This window comes from Leuresthes tenuis, unplaced genomic scaffold, assembly GCF_036924035.1.
Source record: "Leuresthes tenuis unplaced genomic scaffold, fLeuTen1.0.hap1 SCAF_40, whole genome shotgun sequence".
Taxonomy (NCBI): domain Eukaryota; kingdom Metazoa; phylum Chordata; class Actinopteri; order Atheriniformes; family Atherinopsidae; genus Leuresthes; species Leuresthes tenuis.
The window spans coordinates 201,505-222,411 of record NW_027325394.1 but is presented as its reverse complement, the minus strand read 5'-3'; the positions used below and the strand labels follow the sequence as shown (position 1 = coordinate 222,411).

General features: G+C 42.5%; 3 non-coding genes and 3 pseudogenes across 3 annotated transcripts; 1 reads left to right on the top strand and 5 right to left on the bottom strand.

Moving 5' to 3' along the window:
• Positions 1-761: 761 nt before the first annotated feature.
• Positions 762-938, bottom strand: LOC140285482 (U2 spliceosomal RNA; annotated as a pseudogene).
• A 4,969-nt stretch (positions 939-5,907) lies between these two features.
• On the top strand, positions 5,908-6,098 carry LOC140285408 (U2 spliceosomal RNA). The gene has a single exon (XR_011910456.1). It is a non-coding gene; the product is annotated as a U2 spliceosomal RNA (small nuclear RNA).
• Positions 6,099-17,254: 11,156 nt separating this feature from the next.
• Positions 17,255-17,442, bottom strand: LOC140285469 (U2 spliceosomal RNA). The gene has a single exon (XR_011910505.1). It is a non-coding gene; the product is annotated as a U2 spliceosomal RNA (small nuclear RNA).
• A 275-nt stretch (positions 17,443-17,717) lies between these two features.
• LOC140285423 (U5 spliceosomal RNA) lies at positions 17,718-17,831 on the bottom strand. Its single transcript, XR_011910463.1, has one exon. It is a non-coding gene; the product is annotated as a U5 spliceosomal RNA (small nuclear RNA).
• A 411-nt stretch (positions 17,832-18,242) lies between these two features.
• LOC140285415 (U2 spliceosomal RNA) lies at positions 18,243-18,375 on the bottom strand (annotated as a pseudogene).
• A 302-nt stretch (positions 18,376-18,677) lies between these two features.
• On the bottom strand, positions 18,678-18,767 carry LOC140285407 (U2 spliceosomal RNA; annotated as a pseudogene).
• Positions 18,768-20,907: the final 2,140 nt, after the last annotated feature.

Below are 20,907 nucleotides of genomic sequence, written 5' to 3'. Positions count from 1 at the left end.
AACCTTTTCTTACCCGCTTTTTACAAACTATGCTCGGACATTCAAACCTTCTTGTAGCCGAACACATCCACTCCTGCTTTTGATGATGTATGGTATGGCATTCGAACCTACTTGTTGCCCGCTTTTCATTAATTATGGGTGGACATTCACACCTTGTCGCAGCCAAACACCCTGTTTCGATCATGTATGGTTGGACATTCGCACCTTTTCTCACCCGCTTTTTGCAAACTATGGTCGGCCATTCACAGCTTCCTCTCCACCATACTTGTATGGTGGGATATTCACACCCACTTGCATCCGAAGACCTCCGCCCCCACTTTTGTTGATATTTAGTCGGTCATTCGCACCTTACCCGCTTTTGGCAAACTATGGCCTTCTTGCAGCCAAAAACCTCTGATCTCGCTTTTGATGATGTAAGGTTGGGCATTCAGACCTTGCTTCACCTGCTTTTCACCAAATATAGTCGGACATTCACACCTTCTTGCAGCCGAACACTTCCGCTCCACCTTTTAGTTTTCTATGGGGCATTCACACCTTTATTTTCACCGCATTTTATAAAAACACCACAGGAACACCGTATTGAGGCTTTGTTCTGACCGCTCATTCGGTGTCGCGTTTCTTTCAAGCATTTCTCCTGGTTAGCCCGCACTCGGCTCGCTCCCAGAGCCGTGTTAAAGTCTACTTCGCATTCACTCTCTTTTCTCAGCAGACTAAAAGAAACTTCCATCCTGCACCGCTGTTAGCTTTTTCACAACAGCAGAGGAGAGCGCACCGTTCCCAGCGGCACTGCAGTACCGGGTCGATGCTTGGAGTGAACGGAGCAAGCTCCTTTTTCAACTCCTATTGATAAAAATCCATTTAATATGTAGTCCTTGCATAGACATATCACATATTAAACTGATAAGTACAGATGGATTATGTGCAATTAGTAAAGAGAGTAGAGGACGATCTCTCTCGTTGGAAGTCCTTACCTATATCACTTATGGGGAGAGTTACAACCATTAAAATGATGATACTACCAAAAGTTAACTATTTGTTCTCAATGATCCCCATAAAACTATCTGCTACTTGGTTTAAGTCACTAGATTCATGCATCTCCAAATTTCTGTGGAAAAACAAACCACCACGTATTAGTTTAAAAACCCTACAGAAGACCAAGGACAGTGGTGGATTAGATTTACCTCATTTTCAGCACTATTCCTTAGCCAATAGGTTACAATATATATCAAAATGGTTTAAACCTTGTTGTTGTCACAGTTCCCAGAGACGTTGTAATCGTTGAGGATTCTATATTCACCCCCTCATTAGAGGCACGTGTTGCAGATTGATGACACTGAATCTTCTTCTCTGTTCATTGCTGGCATCATTCCCAGCATCGTAAGTGTTCGTGGCATTGTTAGCCTCTTCTTCTGGATCTTGATATCGAGCATCCTTTTGTATTTCTGGTTTGTAAGTCCTCTCTCTTCGTTCACCGGAGTCTTCGTCTCTTTGTCCTTGAGTTTGGTGATTTTTTCTTCTTTTGATGCCTTGACAGTGTGACAGGTGATACCACATGGGAGATCCTTTAACTTGAACTGCTGTCCCTGTGCTGCGAAATGGCTGTGCTGCTCAAATGGTCTCTCCTTCATCATATACACAGTTATTTATACATCACCTTCCACCATGAAGCGTTGTCCCTTTTTGTTTCTCTCTTTGTTCTTAAAATGCTGTTATAAATGTCTAAACCAATCCATTAAACTAGATCATTTTGGCAGTAAAGCGATCTACAATGTGCTTGGTCGCAAAGCTGCTCATCTGTGGTAAACAGCTCTCCAGAAAGGCATTCTTCAATTGATTTCACTCATTTTATGTAATAATTTTGTGATTTCCTACAAAACTACACTTCTTCTCCCATCTGTCTGAGTATTTAATATTGTCTGGGTCCCGTTAAAACATGTATTTTTCCCATCTAATTCCTTGTTTGCTTTAAAACAAGTATTCCCCATTTTCTATCCCTTCAGTAGCCAACCAGTTTGTATGGAGTACAGTGGAGCAACTTGACTGATCAGTAAAACACTGCTTTTGTTGTCACCGCAAGGCTTCCCCCGTCGGTTGTTTCACTGAGACACTACTGAGTAACTACAACTCAACACAGTTTATACACATAACATTCATATACATACTAACAAACAAACAAACAATAATTTACAATAATTTGAACGTACACCCAGGTAAATATTCCTGTAGTCTTCTCATACCGACTATGGACCCATTCATTGTTTAACTTCACTGTTTTGCAAATCCTAATTGGATATTACACATTGACATTGAACTTTACTGGATACGCAGGTCTTCATTGCATTCAGCAGCCTATATGTGAGCATTTATGTGTAAGCTGTTCTTCTTTGCATTTATCAGCAGCAAGCAATTCTTCACTGCACATGCATATGTAAATAGTAAAACAATTCCAATGTGTTAGCGAAACCTTCTATATCACAGTGGTTTCTAAGGTCTATTTTAAGTTCTTTGCCATCAGTGAGATGACATTGTTTACAAAGTGTGTCAAATTATCACTGAAGATCTTTTCAGGAATTTCAAATCTAGAAATGAGTTATTTTACGCGTGATTTTGCTACTGAGAGTGCATCTGCTTGTGCACATGGAAATATTTCAGACCATTTGGTAAAAACCTCTGTTGTCACTGAGCAGAATCGTTTCCCTTAACATTAATTTAGTTCAATGAAATCTACAAAATAATGAAATAATGAAATCCAAACAAATATGTTAAAAAAGATACACTGGCTTAGGGAATTATCTTCGTTTTGGTCTTAGATTGCCCTGTGGAATGTATTTTGCACATATTTGACCTGCTAGACAAAACTTTATTCATTTATTTATTCTAAAAAAATGTTTTTAATAATTAGTAAAACCATATGCTGTAAAAACCTGGTTCATTATTGCTTCCATCCCTCCTGTTGAGACATGACATGGTCCGTGGCTCAATACTGCAGCATATTTAAACAAATTCTTTGGCAGTATGGTTTTCCTTCCGGTCATTCATACGAGTCTATTGTAGATGGCAATTGAATAACATCTAATAATGCTAAAATATTTGTAGTTTATACATTTAGCTGTGGATGTCAACATACCTGTTTTTCCAATGCTGTGTTAACACATGTACAGTTGAGAAGGCATACTGACTGTCAGTGTAAACGTTAACAACCTTTTTGTTATTTAATTTACAAGCTTCAGTTAAAGCTACCAATTCGACTGCTTGAACAGAGTAATTTTTTGGTAGTGGTTGTTTTAAGAAAACTTCAGTTTCTGTTACTACTGCAAATCCTGTAGCATTTGTGCCATCAGGGTTTTTTTCCTTGATCTGTTGAATAAATATAGTTATTTCTGCATTTTCATAATGTATATCAGTTAAGTCTGGCCTGGGTAAAACACTGATGGTTATTTCTGACATGCAATCATGAGGCTTTCCATCTGTGGGGTAGGTAGCAGTGTGGATGGATTAAGTGTAGCACATCTCTCGACAACAAGGTGTGGCTGTGAAAGAAGAACTGTTATGTAGGAGAGATGTCTGGTAAAGATATTTTGTTAAGTAACCATATCACAGCCACTGCATGAGGTACCTTAAGTGTTAATGGGTGAAATAACACCATTATTGTTGATGCCTGCACTGCCAATGGCTTCTGGCCATTGATTCAAAAGTACGATCTCGTCCCTTTTTCCCCTTTCAGTGGACACTGGCCCCTAATTACCGCAATTCAGCAGGGGGTCTTTCATTAGGAGTACTGGACTCCCCCGTGCACGGTTTCAGCTCCGACCCTGGACAGCGGAAAAAACTTTGAGATCTGGTTTGAGGACCCAATTGTTGAGAAAAGTCTCTCAATGAGACTCAGAGTTGCTGGAGTCAGTTAATGCAAAGGTTTAATCTTGCAGCAAGTTCAAGAATGTGTGTGTGTATGGGTGTATGTGTGCGAACGTGTGTGAGTTTGTGTGTGTGAGAGTTTAAAGAACCTGTAATCCACAGGCAGGCCTTAACTAGTATGGCACGGGTCCAGCCTGTCTCATCTTTTTTGGAAGGTCCAGCGCTCGGCCGTAACCCTTCTGTCTGTTTGGACTCTCACATACATTCGGTTAATCATAGAAAAACGAGAACAAAACTTTTTAGCCCCTTAAATTCATAAAACAGACATGGTGCAGTTATTTCCATTCTAGAAAATAAGAGTAATCACCACCATTCCTATAAATTCTGGATATTCTAACAATCTGAATCTTTTTTAAATGTTCGATGAAGCCCTTTGCTGTTCTGTTTAGAGACTCAGCTGATCATAAACCAAGTTTTGCTCTTGAACCAAGCTTCTAAACTCTTCACCTTTTTCATTTCTCAGTTAGTATTCACTTTAAAACTGATTAAAAGAAAAATTAAATGAATGCCTATCAACAAATGTGGGATCTAAACTGTAGTGCTTCCTCTAAAATAATTTCCTTTCTCAATTCAGAAATGTGTGTGTGTAAGTCACAACACCCGTGACACCAAAACGGCTTTCTTTTCTCTCTTTTCTCTACACTCTGCACTGTGAGCACACACAACAAATCAGAAAGGCTTTTTTCTCTCTTTTCTACATTATGGACTGTGGGGACACAAAACCGCTCTCTCTTTTTTTTTTTTTGATTGTGTGCCAGGGCGTTGTCTCACGTATTAGATTATGCTTAAGATACGAATGAGTTTATCAGTCACATCAGAATCCATACATACTGATCCTCCCGTAATAAAATGGTCGGATCTTATCAAACACACTTTGTTTCTTGTGACAAGTCAGCGAAACAGCGTATACACGTCAAGACACTGAATCAAGTTTGCCACAAGAACTCATAAGTTTGGCAGTATTGCTCTGCCGTCAGCAATCATACACCCATTTTATTTTCATGAGACATGTGCAGGCACCTGTTCATCTACTGTTCTATCACTATGAATTAGTTTATCTATTATCAATAAGGATACTTCTACAACTACTATCAAAGTATGTCCGGACTTCTTATGTTGTCAGTTGCTATATATGAATAAGTGGGTTGCTACTGAAAAGCATTAAGCATGTCACACAGCCCAAACATATAACATTTCAGGACACACCACACAGTTAACAACCACAGTGAAGCGTGTCAAAGCCCAAACATGTAACATTCAACAGGACACTTACACAACACATTCAAATCAAACAGTCAGACAACATACAAGAACCTATACCCCAGCCGGCATTGCTCCCTGCCTATTTTCCTACAACTCACTATGTGTGCGCACACCTTTATTCACAAACTCTTCAACTTATACTCTTTTACCGAAGCTGCTACAGCTCGATTGGCCAAATACCCTTAGATCCTATTTCGGTGAATTTGACATCTGCCTTGCATGTAACAGATTAGCGGTTTAGCAGTTTTAATTTAGTTTGAGTGAAGGAATTCATTTTATAGCAAAATCCGAAATCGTGAAGAACTCATGGAAGTAAGCTTATTCTCGGATTCCTGAATCTTTAGATTTGCTCTTTGTTTTACTGCAAAGTACAACGTTGAGCAGCACTAATGAGTTGTTTCTATTTTTGGCAGGCTTTACCTTTGCGGATGAAGCCCTTTCTGTCTGTGCAAAAGAAATCTTGTTACTGTGCAGAGTGACTTCTCTGAGTAGAGTCGCCTTACTTGTTGCGACTGTGCCAATGTTCGAAGCTGGAGTGCAAAGTTGTTGCTTGAATGGTGCTCGCTGGAGCGTGCGGTAGTGTAAAGTTATACCATTTAAAAGGGCTGAAGAGTGCTCAGTGCAGCGGGTGGGCCGAGGTGCAAAGTGACACTATGGCCATAAAAAGAACACCGCTACAAGTGCGCATTGTGCCAGGAAGGGCCCTCGGACGTGAACCAGTGGACAGTTATCGCTTCTCGGCCTTTTGGCTAAGATCAAGTGTAGTATCTGTTCTTATCAGTTTAATGTCTGATGTGTCCTCTATGCGAGGACTACATATTAAATGGATTTGTATCAATAGGAGTTGAAAAAGGAGCTTGCTCCGTTCACTCCAAGCATCGACCCGGTACTGTAGTGCCCCTGGGAACGGTGCGCTCTCCTCTGCTCTTGTGAAAAAGCAAACAGCGGTGCAGGATGGAGGTTTCAGGGAGCCCAAGATGAAACTTTCTTTTAGTCTGCTGAGAAAAGAGAGTGAATGCGAAGTAGACTTTAACACGGCTCTGGGAGCGAGCCGAGTGCGGGCTAACCAGGAGAATTGCTTGAAAGAAACGCGACACCGAATGAGCGGTCAGAACAAAGCCTCAATACGGTGTTCCTGTGGTGTTTTTATAAAATGCGGTGAAAAAAAAGGTGTGAATGCCCCATAGAAAACTAAAAGGTGGAGCGGAAGTGTTCGGCTGCAAGAAGGTGTGAATGTCCGACTATATTTGGTGAAAAGCAGGTGAAGCAAGGTCTGAATGCCCAACCTTACATCATCAAAAGCGAGATCAGAGGTTTTTGGCTGCAAGAAGGCCATAGTTTGCCAAAAGTGGGTAAGGTGCGAATGACCGACTAAATATCAACAAAAGTGGGGGCGGAGGTCTTCGGATGCAAGTGGGTGTGAATATCCCACCATAGAAGTATGGTGGAGAGGAAGCTGTGAATGGCCGACAATAGTTTGCAAAAAGCGGGTGAGAAAAGGTGCGAATGTCCAACCATACATGATCAAAACAGGGAGCGGAGGTGTTTGGCTGCGACAAGGTGTGAATGTCCACCCATAATTAATGAAAAGCGGGCAACAAGTAGGTTCGAATGCCCAACCATACATCATCAAAAGCAGGAGTGGATGTGTTCGGCTACAAGAAGGTTTGAATGTCCGAGCATAGTTTGTAAAAAGCTGGTAAGAAAAGGTTCGAATGCCTGAACATACATCATCAAAAGCAGGACTGGATGTGTTCGGCTACAAGAAGGTTTGAATGTCCGACCATAGTTGGTAAAAAGTGGGTATGAAAAGGTTCGAATGCCCAAGTTCGGCTGAAAAAAACTGTGTTCGGCTGCAAAAAGGTGTGAATGTTTGACTAAAGTTTGTAAGACAAGGTTCGAATGCCTGACAATGTATGATCAAAAGCGGGAGCGGAGGTGTTCAGCTGCAAGAAGGTCTAAATGTCCATCATTAATTGCTAGAAAACATGAAAGAAAATTTTCGAAAATCAATCTGCACATGATCATAAGTGGGAGAGGAGGTGTTCAGCTGCAAGAAGGTGTGAATGTCCTACCATAATTGCTGAAAAATGTGTTAGAAACGGTAAGAATGCCGGACCATACATCATCAAAAGCTAGAGAGGTGGTGTTCGGCTGCAAGTAGGTGTGAATGTCTGACTAAAGTTCAAATATATTAACAAAAGCGGGAGGAGAGGTCTTCGGATGAGTGGTTGAGAATTTCCAACCATAATCTATAAAATGCGGTGAAAAAAAAGGTGTGATAGAAACCTAAAAGGTGGAGCGGAAGTGTTCGGCTGCAAGAAGGTGTGAATGTCCGTCTATAGTTGGTGAAAAGCAGGAAAAGCAAGGTCTGAATGCCGAATCTTACATCATCAAAAGCGAGATCAGAGGTGTTTGGCTGCAAGAAAACGGGTAAGGTGTGAACGACCGACTAAATATCAACAAAAGTGGGGGCGGAGGTCTTCGGATGCAAGTGGGTGTGAATATCCCACCATACAAGTATGGTGGAGAGGAAGCTGTGAATGTCCGACCATGGTTTGTAAAACGCGGGTAAGACAAGGTGCGAATGTCCGACAATGTATGATCAAAAGAGGGAGCGGAGGTGTTTGGCTGCAAGGTCTGAATTTCCAACCATAATTTGTAAACACCGTTGAAGAAAAGCCTCGAAAGCCCGACTATACACCATCAAAAGCGGGAGCAGAGGTGTTCAGCTGCAAGAAGGTCTGAATGTCCACCAATAATTACTGAAAAATGGGTAAGAAGAGGTGTGAATGCCCAACTATACATCATCAAAAGCAGAAGTGGATGTGTTCGGCCACAAGAAGGTTTGAATGTCCGACCATAGTTTGTAAAAGGCGGGTAAGAAAAGGTTTGAATGCCCGAACATACACAATCAAAAGAGGGAGCGGAGGTGTTTCGCTGCAAGAAGGTGTGAATGTCCGAGCATAGTTTGTAAAAAGCGGGTAAGAAAAGGTTCGAATGCCCGAACATACACCATCAAAAGAGGGAGCGGAGGTGTTCCGCTGTAAGAAGGTGTGAATGTCCAACCATAGTTGGTAAAAAGCGGGTAAGAAAAGGTTAAAATACCCGACTCTACACAATCAATAGCGGGAGCGGAGTTGTTCGGCTAAAAGAAGGTGTGAAAGTCCGACCATGGTTTGTAAAAAGCGGGTAAGAAAAGGTTCGAATGCAAAAATATACACCATCAAAAGCGGAAGCCGAGGTGTTCGGCTGCAAGTAGGTCTGAATGTCCACCCATAATTAATGAAAAGCGGGCAACAAGTAGGTTCGAATGCCCAACCATACATCAACAAAAGCAGGAGTGGATGTGTTTGGCTACAAGAAGGTTTGAATGTCCGAGCATAGTTTTTAAAAAGCGGGTAAGAAAAGGTGCGAATGCCCGACAATGTATGATCAAAAGAGGGAGTGGAGGTTTTCGGCTACAAGAAGGTTTGAATGTCCAACCATAGTTTGTAAAAAGCGGGTAAGAAAAGGTGCGAATGCCCGAAAATACACCATCAAAAGAGGGAGCGGAGGTGTTCCGCTGTAAGATGGTGCGAATGTCCGACCATAGTTGGTAAAAAGCGGGTAAGAAAAGGTTCGAATGCCCGAATATATACCATCATAAGCGGAAGCGGAGGTGTTCGGCTGCAAGAAGGTGTGAACGTCCGACCAAAGTTTGTAAAAAGCAGTTAAGAAAAGGTTCGAAAATCCAACCAAACATAATCAAAAGTGGGAGCAGAGCTGTTCGACTGCAAGTAGGTGTGAATTTCCACCCATAATTCCTGAAAAATGGGTAAGAAAAGGTGCGAATGCCCAACCATACATCATCAAAAGAAGAAGTGGATGTGTTCTGCTACAAGAAGGTTTGAATGTCCGACCATAGCTTGTAAAAAGTGGGTAAGAAAAAGTTCGAATGCTCGAACATACACCATCAAAATTGGGAGCGGAGGTGTTCCGCTGTAAGACGGTGTGAATGTCCGACCATAATTGGTAAAAAGCGGGTAAGAAAAGGTTAGAATACCCGACTGTACACAATCAATAGCGGGAGCGGAGTTGTTCGGCTACAAGAAGGTGTGAAAGTCCGACCATGGTTTGTAAAACGCGGGTAAGACAAGGTGCGAATGCCCGACAATGTATGATCAAAAGAGGGAGCGGAGGTGTTCGGCTGCAAGGTCTGAATTTCCAACCATAATTTGTAAACACCGTTGAAGAAAAGCCTCGAAAGCCCGACTATACACCATCAAAAGCGGGAGCAGAGGTGTTCAGCTGCAAGAAGGTCTGAATGTCCACCAATAATTACTGAGAAATGGGTAAGAAAAGGTGTGAATGCCCAACTATACATCATCACAAGCAGAGGTGGATGTGTTCGGCCACAAGAAGGTTTGAATGTCCGACCATAGTTTGTAAAAGGCGGGTAAGAAAAGGTTTGAATGCCCGAACATACACAATCAAAAGAGGGAGCGGAGGTGTTTCGCTGCAAGAAGGTGTGAATATCCGAGCATAGTTTGTAAAAAGTGGGTAAGAAAAGGTTCGAATGCCAGAACATACACCATCAAAAGAGGGAGCGGAGGGTTTCCGCTGTAAGAAGGTGTGAATGTCCGACCATAGTTGGTAAAAAGCGGGTAAGAAAAGGTTAAAATACCCGACTCTACACAATCAATAGCGGGAGCGGAGTTGTTCGGCTAAAAGAAAGTGTGAAAGTCCGACCATGGTTTGTAAAAAGCGGGTAAGAAAAGGTTCGAATGCAAAAATACACACCATCAAAAGCGGAAGCCGAGGTGTTCGGCTGCAAGTAGGTGTGAATGTCCACCCATAATTAATGAAAAGCGGGCAACAAGTAGGTTCGAATGCCCAACCATACATCAACAAAAGCAGGAGTGGATGTGTTTGGCTACAAGAAGGTTTGAATGTCCGAGCATAGTTTGTAAAAAGCGGGTAAGAAAAGGTGCGAATGCCCGACAATGTATGATCAAAAGAGGGAGTGGAGGTTTTCGGCTACAAGAAGGTTTGAATGTCCAACCATAGTTTGTAAAAAGCGGGTAAGAAAAGGTGCGAATGCCCGAAAATACACCATCAAAAGAGGGAGCGGAGGTGTTCCGCTGTAAGATGGTGCGAATGTCCGACCATAGTTGGTAAAAAGCGGGTAAGAAAAGGTTCGAATGCCCGAATATATACCATCAAAAGCGGAAACAGAGGTGTTCGGCTGCAAGAAGGTGTGAACGTCCGACCAAAGTTTGTAAAAAGCAGTTAAGAAAAGGTTCGAATATCCAACCAAACATAATCAAAAGTGGGAGCAGAGCTGTTCGACTGCAAGTAGGTGTGAATGTCCACCCATAATTCCTGAAAAATGGGTAAGAAAAGGTGCGAATGCCCAACCATACATCATCAAAAGAAGAAGTGGATGTGTTCTGCTACAAGAAGGTTTGAATGTCCGACCATAGTTTGTAAAAAGTGGGTAAGAAAAAGTTTGAATGCCCGAACATACACCATCAAAAGAGGGAGCGGAGGTGTTCCGCTGTAAGACGGTGTGAAAGTCCGACCATAATTGGTAAAAAGCGGGTAAGAAAAGGTTAAAATACCCGACTGTACACAATCAATAGCGGGAGCGGAGTTGTTCGGCTACAAGAAGGTGTGAAAGTCCGACCATGGTTTGTAAAACGCGGGTAAGACAAGGTGCGAATGCCCGACAATGTATAATCAAAAGAGGGAGCGGAGGTGTTCGGCTGCAAGGTCTGAATTTCCAACCAATAATTACTGAAAAATGGGTAAGAAAAGGTGTGAATGCCCAACTATACATCATAAAAAGCAGAAGTGGATGTGTTCGGCCACAAGAAGGTTTGAATGTCCGACCATAGTTTGTAAAAAGCGGGTAAGAAAAGGTTCGAATGCCCGAACATACACAATCAAAAGAGGGAGCGGAGGGGTTTCGCTGCAAGAAGGTGTGAATGTCCGAGCATAGTTTGTAAAAAGTGGGTAAGAAAAGGTTCGAATGCCAAAATATACACCATCAAAAACGGAAGCCGAGGTGTTCGGCTGCAAGTAGGTGTGAATGTCAGATCATAATTTGCAAAAAGCTGATGAGAAAGGTGTGAATGACCGACAATAATTACTGAAAAATGTGTTAGAAAAGGTAAGAATGCCGGACTATTCATCATCAAAAGCAGAGAAGAGGTGTTCGGATGCAAGAAGCTGTGAATGTCTAGCCATAATTACTCAAAAACGGTTAAGAAAAGGTAGTATTGCCAGACCATAAATGATCAAAACAGGGAGCGGAGGTGTTCCGCTGTAAGAAGGTGTGAATGTCCAACAATAATTGGTAAAAAGCGGGTAAGAAAAGGTTAAAATACCCGACTGTACACAATCAATAGTGGGAGCGGAGTTGTTTTGCTACTAAAAGGTGTGAAAGTCCAACCATACATCCTCAAAAGCAGAACTGGATGTGTTCGGCTACAAGAAGGTTTGAATGTCCGACCATAGTTTGTAAAAAGCGGGTAAGAAAAGGTTCGAATGCCCAAACATACACCATCAAAAGAGGGAGCGGAGGTGTTCCGCCATAAGAAGGTGTGAATGTCCGACCGTAGTTGCTAAAAAGTGGGTAAGAAAAGGTTAAAATACCCGACTGTACACAATCAATAGCGGGAGCGAATGTGTTCGGCTACAAGAAGGTGTGAAAGTCCGACCATGTTTTGTAAATAGCGGGTAAGAAAAGGTGCGAATGCCCGACAATGTATGATCAAAAGAGGGAGCGGAGGTTTTCGGCTAAAAGAAGGTCTGAATGTCCAACCATAATTTGTAAAAACCGGGGAAGAAAAGGCTCGAAAGCCCGACTATACACCATCAAAAGCGGGAGCAGAGGGGTTCAGCTGCAAGAAGGTCTGAATGTCCATCAATAATTGCTAGAAAACATGAAAGAAAATTTTCGAATATCAAACCGCACATGATCATAAGTGGGAGCGGAGGTGTTTAGCTGCAAGAAGGTGTGAATGTCCACCCATAATTCCTCAAAAATGGGTAAAAAAAAAGGTGCGAATGCCCAACCATACATCATCAAAAGCAGGACTGGATGTGTTCGGCTACAAGGTTTGAATGTCCGAGCATAGTTTGTTAAAAGCGGGTAAGAAAAGGTTCGAATGCCCGAACATACACCATCAAAAGAGGGAGCGGAGGTGTTCCGCCATAAGAAGGTGTGAATGTCCGACCGTAGTTGGTAAAAAGCGGGTAAGAAAAGGTTAAAATGGCCGTCTGTACACAATCAATAGCGGGAAGGGATGTGTTCGGCTACAAGAAGGTGTGAAAGTCCGACCATGTTTTGTAAAAAGCGGTTAAGAAAAGGTGTGAATGCCCGACAATGTATGATCAAAAGAGGGAGCGGAGGTTTTCGGCTGCAAGAAGGTCTGAATGTCCAACCATAATTTGTAAAAACCGGGGAAGAAAAGGCTCGGAAGCCCGACTATACACCGTCAAAAGCGGGAGCAGAGGTATTCAGCTGCAAGAAGGTCTCAATGTCCATCAATAATTGCTAAAAAACATGAAAGAAAATTTTCGAATATCAAACCGCACATGATCATATGCGGGAGAGGAGGTGTTCAGCTGCAAGAAGGTGTGAATGTCCACCCATATCTCCTGAAAAATGGGTAAAAAAAGGTGCGAATGCCCAACCATACATCATCAAAAGCAGGTGTGAATGTCAGATCATAATTTGCAAAAACCTGATGAGAAATGGTGAGAATGCCCGACTATACACCATCAAATGCGGGAGCGGAGGTGTTCGGCTGTGAGTAGGTGTGAATGTCCGACCATACTTGCTGAAAAATATGACAAAGCAGTTTTCACTTGGTTTGAGTGAAGGATTTCATTTTATATAGAAATCCGAAATTGTGTAGAACTCGTGGAAATAAGTTTATTCTCGGATTCCTAAAGGTTTAGTGTTGTTCTTTGGTATACTGCAAAGTAATACTTTTTATTTTGTTGAAACCGATTCAGACATGGATAAATATCAAGGAAAAAGCAGTTTTAACTTGGTTTGAGTGAAGGAATTCATTTTATATCAAAATCCGAAATTGTGTAGAACTCGTGGAAATAAGTTTATTCTCGGATTCCTAAAGGTTTAGTGTTGTTCTTTGGTATACTGCGAAGTAATACTTTCTATTTTGTTGAAACCGATTAAGTTAAAACTGCTTTGTCCTTCATATTTATCCATGTCATAATAGCTTTAAACAAAAAAGAACGTTGTACTTTGCAGGATAGGAAAGAACAACACTAAACCTTTTCAGGAATCCGAGAATAAGCGTCGATTGACGAGTTCTACACAATTTCGGATTTTGATATAAAATGAATTCCTTCACTCAAACCAAGTGAAAACTGCTTTGTCATATTTTTCAGCAAGTATGGTCGGACATTCACACCTACTCACAGCCGAACACCTCCGCTCCCGCATTTGATGGTGTATAGTCGGGCATTCTCACCATTTCTCATCAGGTTTTTGCAAATTATGATCTGACATTCACACATGCTTTTGATGTTGTATGGTTGGGCATTCGCACCTTTTTTTACCCATTTTTCAGGAATTATGGGTGGACATTCACACCATCTTGCAGCTGAACACCTCCTCTCCCGCATATGATCATGTGCGGTTTGATATTCGAACATTTTCTTTCATGTTTTCTAGCAATTATTGATGGACATTGAGACCTTCTTGCAGCTGAACACCTCTGCTCCCGCTTTTGATGGTGTATAGTCGGGCTTTCGAGCCTTTTCTTCCCCGGTTTTTACAAATTATGGTTGGACATTCAGACCTTCTTGCAGCCGAAAACCTCCGCTCCCTCTTTTGATCATACATTGTCGGGCATTCGCACCTTTTCTTAACCACTTTTTACAAAACATGGTTGGACTTTCACACTTTCTTGTAGCCGAACACATCCCTTCCCGCTATTGATTGTGTACAGTCGGGTATTTTAACCTTTTCTTACCCGCTTTTTACCAACTACGGTCGGACATTCACACCTTCTTATGGCGGAACACCTCCGCTCCCTCTTTTGATGGTGTAGGTTCGGGCATTCGAACCTTTTCTTACCCGCTTTTTACAAACTATGCTCGGACATTCAAACCTTCTTGTAGCCGAACACATCCAGTCCTGCTTTTGATGATGTATGGTTGGGCATTTGCACCTTTTTTCTTACCCATTTTTGAGGAATTATGGGTGGATATTCACACCTTCTTGCAGCTGAACACCTCCTCTCCCACTTATGATCATGTGCGGTTGGATATTCGAACATTTTTTTTCATGTTTTCTAGAAATTATTGATGGACATTCAGACCTTCTTGCAGCTGAACACCTCCGCTCCCGCTTTTGATGGTGTATAGTCGGGCTTCCGAGCCTTTTCCTCCCCGGTTTTTACAAATTATGGTTGGACATTTAGACCTTCTTGCAGCCGAAAACCTCCGTTCCCTCTTTTGATCATACATTGTCCGGCATTCGCAACTTTTCTTACCCGCTTTTTACAAACCATGGTCGGACTTTCACACCTTTTAGTAGCCAAAAAACTCCGCTCCCGCTATTGATTGTGTACAGTCGGGTATTTTAACCTTTTCTTACCCGCTTTTTACCAATTATGGTTGGACATTCACACCTTCTTACAGCGGAACACCTCCGCTCCCTGTTTTGATCATTTATGGTCTGGCAATACTACCTTTTCTTACCCGTTTTTGAGTTATTATGGCTGGACATTCACAGCTTCTTGCAGCCGAACACCTCTTCTCCCGCTTTTGATGATGAATGGTCCGGCATTCTTACCTTTTCTAACACATTTTTCAGCAATTATTGTTGGTCATTCACACCTTTCTCATCAGCTTTTTACAAATTATGATCTGACATTCACACCTACTTGCAGCCGAACACCTCGGCTTCCGCTTTTGATGGTGTATATTTTGGCATTCGAACCTTTTCTTACCCGCTTTTTACAAACCATGGTCGGACTTTCATACCTTCTTTTAGCCGAACAACTCCGCTCCCGCTATTGATTGTGTAGAGTTGGGTATTTTAGCCTTTTCTTACCCGCTTTTTACCAACTATGGTCGGACATTCACACCTTCTTACAGCGGAACACCTCCGCTCCCTCTTTTGATGGTGTATGTTCTGTCATTCGAACCTTTTCTTACCCACTTTTTACAAACTATGCTCGGACATTCACACCTTCTTGCAGTGAAACACCTCCGCTCCCTCTTTTGATTGTGTATGTTCGGGCATTCGAACCTTTTCTTACCCGCCTTTTACAAACTATGGTCGGACATTCAAACCTTCTTGTGGCCGAACACATCCACTTCTGCTTGTGATGATGTATAGTTGGGCATTCACACCTTTTCTTACCCATTTTTCAGTAATTATTGGTGGACATTCAGACCTTCTTGCAGCTGAACACCTCCGCTCCCGCTTTTGATGGTGTATAGTCGGGCTTTCGAGCCTTTTCTTCAACGGTGTTTACAAATTATGGTTGGAAATTCAGACCTTGCAGCCGAACACCTCCGCTCCCTCTTTTGATCATACATTGTCGGGCATTCGCACCTTGTCTTACCCGCTTTTTACAAACCATGGTCGGACTTTCACACCTTCTTGTAGCCGAACAACTCCGCTCCCGCTATTGATTGTGTACAGTCCGGTTTTTTAACCTTTTCTTACCCGCTTTTTACCAACTATGGTCGGACATTCGCAGCATCTTACAGCGGAACACCTCCGCTCCCTCTTTTGATGGTGTATGTTCGGGCATTCGAACTTTTTCTTACCCGCTTTTTACAAACTATGGTCGGACATTCAAACCTTCTTGTAGCAGAACACATCCACTTCTTCTTTTGATGATGTATGGTTGGGCATTCGCACCTTTTCTTACCCATTTTTCAGGAATTATGGGTGGATATTCACACCTACTTGCAGTCGAACAGCTCTGCTCCCACTTTTGATTATGTTTGGTTGGATATTCGAACCTTTTCTTAACTGCTTTTTACAAACTTTGGTCGGACGTTCACACCTTCTTGCAGCCGAACACCTCCGCTTCCGCTTTTGATGGTATATATTCGGGCATTCGAACCTTTTCTTACCCACTTTTTACCAACTATGGTCGGACTTTCACACCGTCTTTCAAGTGTAACACCTCCGCTCCCTCTTTTGATGGTGTATGTTCGGGCATTCGCACCTTTTCTTACCCGCTTTTTACAAACTATGGTCGTACATTCAAACCTTGTAGCCGAAAACCTCCACTCCCTCTTTTGATCATACTTTGTCGGGCATTCGCACCTTTTCTTACCCGCTTTTTACAAACTATGCTCGGACATTCAAACCTTCTTGTAGCCAAACACATCCACTCCTGCTTTTGTTGATGTATGGTTGGGCATTCGAACCTACTTGTTGCCCGCTTTTCATTAATTATGGGTGGACATTCACACCTTGTCACAGCCAAACACCTCCGCTCCCTGTTTTGATCATGTATGGTTGGACATTCGCACCTTTTCTCACCCGCTTTTTGCAAACTATGGTCGGCCATTCACAGCTTCCTCTCCACCATACTTGTATGGTGGGATATTCACACCCACTTGCATCCGAAGACCTCCGCCCCCACTTTTGTTGATATTTAGCCGATCATTCGCACCTTACCCGCTTTTGGCAAACTATGGCCTTCTTGCAGCCAAAAACCTCTGATCTCGCTTTTGATGATGTAAGGTTGGGCATTCAGACCTTGCTTCACCTGCTTTTCACCAAATATAGTCGGACATTCACACCTTCTTGCAGCCGAACACTTCCGCTCCACCTTTTAGTTTTCTATGGGGCATTCACACCTTTTTTTACACCGCATTTTATAAAAACACCACAGGAACACCGTATTGAGGCTTTGTTCTGACCGCTCATTCGGTGTCGCGTTTCTTTCAAGCAATTCTCCTGGTTAGCCCACACTCGGCTCGCTCCCAGAGCCATGTTAAAGTCTGCTTCGCATTCACTCTCTTTTCTCAGCAGATTAAAGAAACTTCCATCCTGCACCGCTGTTTGCTTTTTCACAAGAGCAGAGGAGAGCGCACCGTTCCCAGCGGCACTGCAGTACCGGGTCGATGCTTGGAGTGAACGGAGCAAGCTCCTTTTTCAACTCCTATTGATAAAAATCCATTTAATATGTAGTCCTTGCATAGACATATAACATATTAAACTGATAAGTACAGATACTACACTTGATCTTAGCCAAAATGCCGAGAAGCGATAACTGTCCACTGGTTCACGTCCGAGGGCCCTTCCTGGCACAATCCGCACTTGTAGCGGTGTTCGTTTTATGGCCATAGTGTCACTTTGCACCTCCGCCCACCCGCTGCACTGAGCACTCTTCAACCCTTTTAAATGGCATAACTTTACACTACCGCACGCTCCAGCGAGCACCATTCAAGCAACATCGGCACAGTCGCAACAAGTGAGGCGACTCTACTCAGAGAAGTCACTCTGCGCAGTAACAAGATTTCTTTTGCACAGACAGAAAGGGCTTCACCCGCAAAGGTAAAGCCTGCCAAAAATAGAAACAACTCATTAGTGCTGCTCTACACGGAAGTCTTTAGTAAAAGGCGAAAGACTTGTACATTATGAAGAGAAACTAGTGTATGATTATCCATCACTGCGGGAGCAGGGCATCAGGCTAGTTGGCATAGCCACCTTCCCCATGGTGAGCTTTGCTTGGTTGAGACGCTTGCTCCCCCCCCTTGCTCCTCGGCTGACCAAGTAGGAACAATCGGGCCATATTCGATGGCTGCCTTGTCTTTTACTCTGTGCAAAAGACAAGGCAGCCACAAACAACACGGGAACACCGTGTTGAGGCTTTGATCTGACTGCTCATTCGGTGTCGCGTTTCTTTCAAGCAATTCTCCCAGTTAGCCCGCACTCGGCTCGCTCCCAGAACCGTGTTAAAGTCTGCTTCGCATTCACTCTCTTTTATCAGCAGATTAAAAGAAAGTTTCATCTTAGGCTCCCTGAAACTTCCATCCTGCACCGCTGTTTGCTTTTTCACAAGAGCAGAGGAGAGCGCACCGTTCCCAGCGGCACTGCAGTACCGGGTCGATGCTTGGAGTGAACGGAGCAAGCTCCTTTTCAACTCCTATTGATACAAATCCATTTAATATGTAGTCTCGCATAGAGGACATATCAGACATTCAATTCAATTCAATTCAATTCAATTTTATTTATATAGCGCCAGATTACAACAATTGTCATCTCAAGGCACTTAAGTAATATAGTCCAATTCAAGCCAATTGGAATTCAATTCATTGTAATCATGATCCAATTAATTCATATAGAGCCAATTCAAAAAATTAATATCCTAGCTAAGGAAACCAACAGATTGCACCGAAACGTGTCTTCAGTCCAATCTCCCGTCCTGAGCGTGCCTGTGGCAACTGTGGAAAGGAACGACTCCCTTTTAACAGGAAGAAACCTCTGGCAGAACCAGACTCAGGAAGGGTGGCCATCCGCCTCGACCAGCTGGGGTTTAAGAAGATAAGAACAGATACTACACTTGATCTTAGCCAAAAGGCCGAGAAGCGATAACTGTCCACTGGTTCACGTCCGAGGGCCCTTCCTGGCACAATGCGCACTTGTAGCGGTGTTCTTTTTATGGCCATAGTGTCACTTTGCACCTCCGCCCACCCGCTGCACTGAGCACTCTTCAGCCCTTTTAAATGGTATAACTTTACACTACCACACGCTCCAGCGAGCACCATTCAAGCAACAACTTTGCACTCCAGCTTCGAACATTGGCACAGTCGCAACAAGTAAGGCGACTCTACTCAGAGAAGTCACTCTGCACAGTAACAAGATTTCTTTTGCACAGACAGAAAGGGCTTCATCCGCAAAGGTAAAGCCTGCCAAAAATAGAAACAACTCATTAGTGCTGCTCAACGTTGTACTTTGCAGTAAAAGAAAGAGCAAATCTAATGTTTCAGGAATCCGAGAATAAGCTTACTTTCATGAGTTCTTCACGATTTCGGATTTTGCTATAAAATGAATTCCTTCACTCAAACTAAATTAAAACTGCTAAACCGCTAATCTGTTACATACAAGGCAGATGTCAAATTCACCGAAATAGGATCTAAGGGTATTTGGCCAATCGAGCTGTAGCAGCTTCGGTAAAAGAGTATAAGTTGAAGAGTTTGTGAATAAAGGTGTGCGCACACATAGTGAGTTGTAGGAAAATAGGCAGGGAGCAATGCCGGCTGGGGTATATGTTCTTGTATGTTGTCTGACTGTTTGATTTGAATGTGTTGTGTAAGTGTCCTGTTGAATGTTACATGTTTGGGCTTTGACACGCTTCACTGTGGTTGTTAACTGTGTGGTGTGTCCTGAAATGTTATATGTTTGGGCTGTGTGACATGCTTAATGCTTTTCAGTAGCAACCCACTTATTCATATATAGCAACTGACAACATAAGAAGTCCGGACATACTTTGATAGTAGTTGTAGAAGTATCCTTATTGATAATAGATAAACTAATTCATAGTGATAGAACAGTAGATGAACAGGTGCCTGCACATGTCTCATGAAAATAAAATGGGTGTATGATTGCTGACGGCAGAGCAATACTGCCAAACTTATGAGTTCTTGTGGCAAACTTGATTCAGTGTCTTGACGTGTATACGCTGTTTCGCTGACTTGTCACAAGAAACAAAGTGTGTTTGATAAGATCCGACCATTTTATTACGGGAGGATCAGTATGTATGGATTCTGATGTGACTGATAAACCCATTCGTATCTTAAGCATAATCTAATACGTGAGACAACGCCCTGGCACACAATCAAAAAAAAAAAAGAGAGAGAGCGGTTTTGTGTCCCCACAGTCCATAATGTAGAAAAGAGAGAAAAAAGCCTTTCTGATTTGGTGTGTGTGCTCACAGTGCAGAGTGTAGAGAAAAGAGAGAAAAGAAAGCCGTTTTGGTGTCACGGGTGTTGTGACTTACACACACACATTTCTGAATTGAGAAAGGAAATTATTTTAGAGAAAGCACTAGAGTTTAGATCCCACATTTGTTGATAGGCATTCATTTAATTTTTCTTTTAATCAGTTTTAAAGTGAATACTAACTGAGAAATGAAAAAGGTGAAGAGTTTAGAAGCTTGGTTCAAGAGCAAAACTTGGTTTATGATCAGCTGAGTCTCTAAACAGAACAGCAAAGGGCTTCATCGAACATTTAAAAAAGATTCAGATTGTTAGAATATCCAGAATTTATAGGAATGGTGGTGATTACTCTTATTTTCTAGAATGGAAATAACTGCACCATGTCTGTTTTATGAATTTAAGGGGCTAAAAAGTTTTGTTCTCGTTTTTCTATGATTAACCGAATGTATGTGAGAGTCCAAACAGACAGAAGGGCCGAGCGCTGGACCTTCCAAAAAAGATGAGACAGGCTGGACCTGTGCCATACTAGTTAAGACCTGCCTGTGGATAACAGGTTCTTTAAACTCTCACACACACAAACTCACACACGTTCGCACACATACACCCATACACACACACCTTCTTGAACTTGCTGCAAGATTAAACATTTGCATTAACTGACTCCAGCAACTCTGAGTCTCATTGAGAGACTTTTCTCAACAATTGGGTCCTCAAACCAGATCTCAAAGTTTTTTCCGCTTTCCAGGGTCGGAGCTGAAACCGTGCACGGGGGAGTCCAGTACTCCTAATGAAAGA